The sequence below is a fragment of the Gekko japonicus genome, unplaced genomic scaffold (genome assembly GCF_001447785.1).
Source record: "Gekko japonicus isolate JY-2015 unplaced genomic scaffold, Gekko_japonicus_V1.1 scaffold1043, whole genome shotgun sequence".
In the NCBI taxonomy this organism is placed as follows: domain Eukaryota; kingdom Metazoa; phylum Chordata; class Lepidosauria; order Squamata; family Gekkonidae; genus Gekko; species Gekko japonicus.
The window spans coordinates 564,750-570,400 of record NW_015160241.1 but is presented as its reverse complement, the minus strand read 5'-3'; positions in this window follow the sequence as shown (position 1 = coordinate 570,400).

The following is a 5,651-nucleotide window of genomic DNA, read 5'->3' as shown; positions in this document are numbered from 1 at the left end:
ATGCTCCCTGGCAGCACAGATGTGGTGACTGGTTCGAAACAAAAACAAATCTGACTTGTGGGGACTGGCTGAAGCCAATGAACCCAGCCAGTGTCTTCCGAGTGGCAGTTTTTTCGGCCTAACACTAAAGGGGCCAATTTTAGAATTCTGGCACCCAAAACTCTTTTATAATAAGGGAGAGATTCATCTCCAAAATCTTGAAATGTTTAGCAAAAATTAAAAGCGAAAGAGACAAACAACATGTTAATGTATCTTTAATCTAGGGCTATTAAAATAGATGAAATATTATGATTGGAGAAATTCTGGGTACCTTGGTCACCTTGGGGGGGGGGTTTCCATTAAACGGAGCCCTTTGATTTACTTTTATATGATATTTGGGGCATGTCTGGGTGATATGAGGGTCCAGTCCAGAAAGAACCGGGGCAGGGCACAGTCCTGTTTTCCTCCATTATATGTATTTCTCCTTAGACTATGTTCTCAAAATGAGTAGGATTTCTTTGAAGAACATGTTTTAGGTTTTGATAGGTTTGGCCATTCAGAAGGCTCAAGAGTATCAAAAGACCAGAGTATCAAAAGACAATCTTTACTGCTGCTTTCCTCTTTAGCTTTCAGCTCTATTTCTTTCACATCCTTTGCCCCTTTTTAAATCAAATTGTACAAAAACATAATTTATTGTTTTACATGTAAGATATTTTGTTTGTGTATGCCATAAAACATCCACAACTCGTATGTGTCACATGTCATATTGTCTTTTAAAGCCCCATCTCGTCTGAACCAACCTACAGCTTGCTTATACGTCCACGGGGTGAGTCAAAGGTTGAAAAAAGCTTTGCAAATAAGGCCAATAATAGCTCTACACAAGAATGTTAAATTAGCAGGATAACTGATTGTATAAGGAGGCATCAAGAGTCCCCTTCTCTCCACTCTAGAAACAGACTGCTCAGACACCCAGAGCTACAGTCAGAAAGTTAAGTATCTAGAGCAATGACCTAACTTGGAAAATGTGATTATAAATCAAAAGTTTCATTGTTCCAAGGCAGTATATCTTTAACTGCCTTATGTTGGGGATAAACAGTGCCAGGCTTCAGTCCAATTCTGAAGACATCATGGGTATTAGAGACAGTCTAGGGAGGCATTTGGTCTGATGAAGGAAAGTATCTCTTGAGTTGATAGGTCTCTTTCTGCAGGCAGTCTGATACCATTGCTCTGACAAATCTGAATTGCAACACAGATTTTAATCAAAGGTTCCTAAGTAAGCTCAGTAGTCATGGGATAAATGGACAAATCGTCTTGTGTATCAATAACTGGCTAATTCATAGGAAACAGAGAGTGAGTATAAATGGGCAGTTTTCACACTGGAGGGTGGTAAGCATACTGGGTCTGATGCTTTTTAATTTGTTCATTAATGATTTGGAGTTGGGAGTAAGCAGTGAATTGGCTAACGCTATGCTGGGGATTATTAGGAAGGGAATTGAAAACAAATCAGTCAGTATCATAATGCCCCTGTATAAATCGATGGTGCAACCTCATTTGGAATACTGTGTGCAATTCTGGTCACCACACCTCAGAAAGGAGATTATAGTATCGGGAAAAGTGCAGAAAAGGGCAACTAAAACGATAAAAGGGTTGGAACACTTTCCCTATGAAGAAAGGTTAATGCACTTGGGGCTCTGTAGCTTGGAGAAATGACAACTGAGGGGTGATATGGTCGAGGTTTATAAGGTTATGCATAGGATAGAGCAGGTAGAGAAAGAGGTACTTTTCTCCATTTCTCACAATACAAGAACTTGTGGGCACGCAATGAAATTGCTGAGCAGTCAGGTTAGAACAGATAAAAGGAATACTTCTTCATCCAGGAATTCACTGTCATAGGAGATGGTGGTGGTTATAAGCATGGACAGCTTCAAGAAGGCATTGAATAAACATATGGAGCAGAGGTCCATCAGTGGCTATTAGCCACAAGGTATAGATAGGAACTCTCCGTCTGGGGCAAGTGATGCTCTGTATTCTTGGAGTTTGGGGGAGCAACAAAAAAATTACATTAGCATTTATTTTGTCTTTTCTAGATTGAAAGTCATTCTGTTACTTTAGGAACATAAAATATGACTATGGACATTTTTATTTGGCATGAAATTATCACAACTAGCATATTAAAAATATAGTGTATCCAAACAATTATTACAAACAGAATACCCACCCACCCACATGCAAAAACAAAACTGAAACCTTTTTATTTTCTTCTGACAATAGCACCTCCTAAAGGAAGAAATGCATCTTGCATTGGAGAGTTCAGTTTGTAACCTAGGACAGGCTTGTCAGTGCACCGAAATTAGATCAATCTGATACCATATATATATATTTTAGAAATGATTTGGAAAATATTTGGAAGCAGGAACAAGAAAGGGAAAAAAACTAAACCTAACAAAGAACTCCAAAACCAAACAAAGGTTAGTGGAAAGGAGGGCCAATATTAAAACCTTTTCATAAAAAGAGGTATATAAAACATATATAGGGGCCCAATTACAACCAATATATATAAAACTTTTTTAGCCCTGGTTATGGTTATGTTTTATATATATTGGTTGTAATTGGGCCCCTATATATGTTTTAATTTGTTATTATTAATAAATACATGTACCTCTTTTTATGAAAAGGTTTTAATATTGGTTCCATGGAAAGGTCTTAATAAAAGAGCATACATTTCCCATGCGTTCAGAGAAATGTACCTCAATATAGTTAAATATATTAAAATTTCAAAAGGTCCCATACATGTCATTGCATTCAAGGGAACCTTGTCTACAGAGCTCATTATGTACCCTCTGTGTCTTTATGTAAGGCTCACCTTCTCATTTAGTTGCAACCTCTATATTAAGACTCTGACAGCAGACGTGTACACAAATGGTACAATTTTTAGTATAAATTTTTGAGTAAACATTTTTAGTATAAATCCTCCTTCCATTATCGATGTAGCTTCCTGGAATGCATACTCCATTTTTAAAGATTTGAAATGGTTCTCTTGTGACTTTCAAGAATATTACACAGGGCTGAAAATATTATACTGTCCATGTCTGTGAATCAGTCTAAATTCAGTGAAATGATATCAGGAACCTTTGGATAGTCTAATGACAGGGCTGTCAAATACAAACATTAGAAAGACCTTTTTTAGAATAAATCCATTCCAGCACCCCCTCAACCATCTCCATTGTGGTTTTTACCATTGGAGAACTGCTGTGACAGCCGAAGATGCAGCTGCTTGATATATGAACCCCTCAGAGTCTAAACCTGGCAACACTTCTAAAAACAGTAATGGATATATTGATTTCATTTTATCACTCCCTTTTCCCAGGATACTTATGGTGGCATCAGGGGTCATTTCGTAGAAAAAGAGGTGCAAGAGCTCATTAGCATAACCCATTAGCATAACTTATTTACATATGCCACACACACTGGCATCACCGGAAGTGTGTCAGAAGGCAACACCCACTGCTCAGGCTCCACTGGACTGTTTTGGATTGCTAGCTGTTGGGGGGGGGGGAAAACGTGCAGACCTGTCCTCGCAGAGGAGGGAGAGCTTGTACCTGAATAAAACTTGGACTTAAAGGTGCTACTGGACTGTTTTGGTCAGGGGGGGGGCTCTGCAGCTTACCTGGCTGCTTCTTGCTCTGACTGAGGGCTGCTGGGAGCAGAGGGTGGGGCTTGTTGCATGTGCCCACCCCCTGGGCTCTTTACTGCCAGAGCTCCACTCCTGTGTGCTCTTGCAGGAAATGACCCCTGGGTGGCATGCGTCTGCTACCACCTCTCACTTTTTATCCTCCTCACAACACCCCTCTATGGTAATTTAGTCTGAGAGTTTGTGAGTGGTCATCCAGTGAGCTTCCCAGTTTCCATGTGTTGTCCAACACTGTTACTATTATACCACATTTCAATGCTAAGACTAAGAGCAGTTTGGCATATGTGTTTACTAGCAAGTCATTTTACTAAAAATAACCGGAGGGCCAATAAGGAATCTGGTGGAGTAGGGGTGGTAATCCAACCATACTACGGATGGGCACCCAGAAGTCACCTTCTACAGGACAAGCTCGGTAGGGATAGCGATAGAGTACTTGTAATCTGGTGGAGTAGGGGTGGTAATCCAACCCAGAAGTCACCTTCTACAGGACAGGCTCGGTAGGGATAACGATACAGCACTTGTGGTTCTCATCTATATGTCCCACCTAAAACCTCCTCCGCTCCTCATTCTGGTTGTTAAATGATCCTTGCCTCTCCCACTCTTTGTGAGGTGGTAGGGTGAGACTTGTTTTCAGATACCTCCCCCTACAACTTGAAACATCTCCTCAAACAGTGCACCACCCAGTGGAGATACAAGGTCCCTGCAACAAACCCCCATGCTAATGCTGTCCTTATATCTACTTGAGTACCATTATTGTCAGACCCAGCAACTTTAGCCATACTGTCAAGTGCTCATCCACCTGTATATCCTTTACTAGGATCTGGGATACTCAGCTTCCAATCCCCACTCTGCCATGGAAGCTTGCTTGGTGATCTTGGGCCAGTCATATGCTCTTAGACTAACCTACAATAAAATGGAAAAGAGGAGGATGGTGTCAGTTGCTTTGGGCCCCATCGGGGAGAAAGACAGGGTATAAATGAAGTAAATAAAGACATGCCAACGTGTACCAGCAGTGCCCTTTCGCCATTGGCCCAACTGAATTGCCCCTGTGTATGGGAATAAAAATGACACAGACTACATGTTTTAAAATGGAAACACGCAGAAACCAGTGAGAGAGTATTCCAGTCTGCCTGGACATTCAGTAACAGACTAAGGTTGGCATATGTCAGCAAGAAGTTTCATGAGACTCCAGGATGAAGCCACTGAGTTTGAATTCATATAAAGATTTGATATTGAGAAGCTTGGGCTCAGTAGGAGCTGGAAGTAGATAACTCACTGCACAAAGTTACTGGCTCTCCTTACATTTTTATATACACTTCTCATCATTTCTTTGCCAATTCAGCTTTTAAACTAATTGCAGGGGAGAGCTGACAGGAGCTGGGGCGCCTGTTGTTTGGGACAACTCAGACCAAAGGGATGATAGTGTAAACACTCAGGGTAATACTGGCAGAAGCACAACAGAGCTTAGGAGTGAGAGTAGGATGGCAAAAGATGGCTATGTGTGTAGACAAAAGGGCCAAGGGAAGCAGGGGTTGTTGTGGAGGGAAACCACCCATGTTAGAAGCTTCCAGTCCAAGATGAGGAGCTGGAGTCCTTGGTGATAAACAATAGTTTAGATATAGTGGGTGGCTCAGAAACATGGTAGAATGGGGAATAATCAATGGGATACAGTTATCCCTAGGTATACGCTCTATAAGCAGGACAGGGAGGAATGTGCTGGGGAAAGTATTGCATTGTATATCAAAGATGACATAGAGTCAAATAAATTAGAAAACTTTAAGAGAATGAACTCCTCAACAGAAGTTATATGAGTGGAGATACTGAGCCCTAAGGGTTATTTAAAAGTGATGTGCTTTTGTTTACCCAATCAAATCCTTGAGGCTGATACCAAGATGGAGAAGGAGGTAAAGGAGTTGACTGAAGCAGATAATGCGGTGATACTAGGGAACTGCCTTCCTATTGCCTGTGTAAATGCATGCTT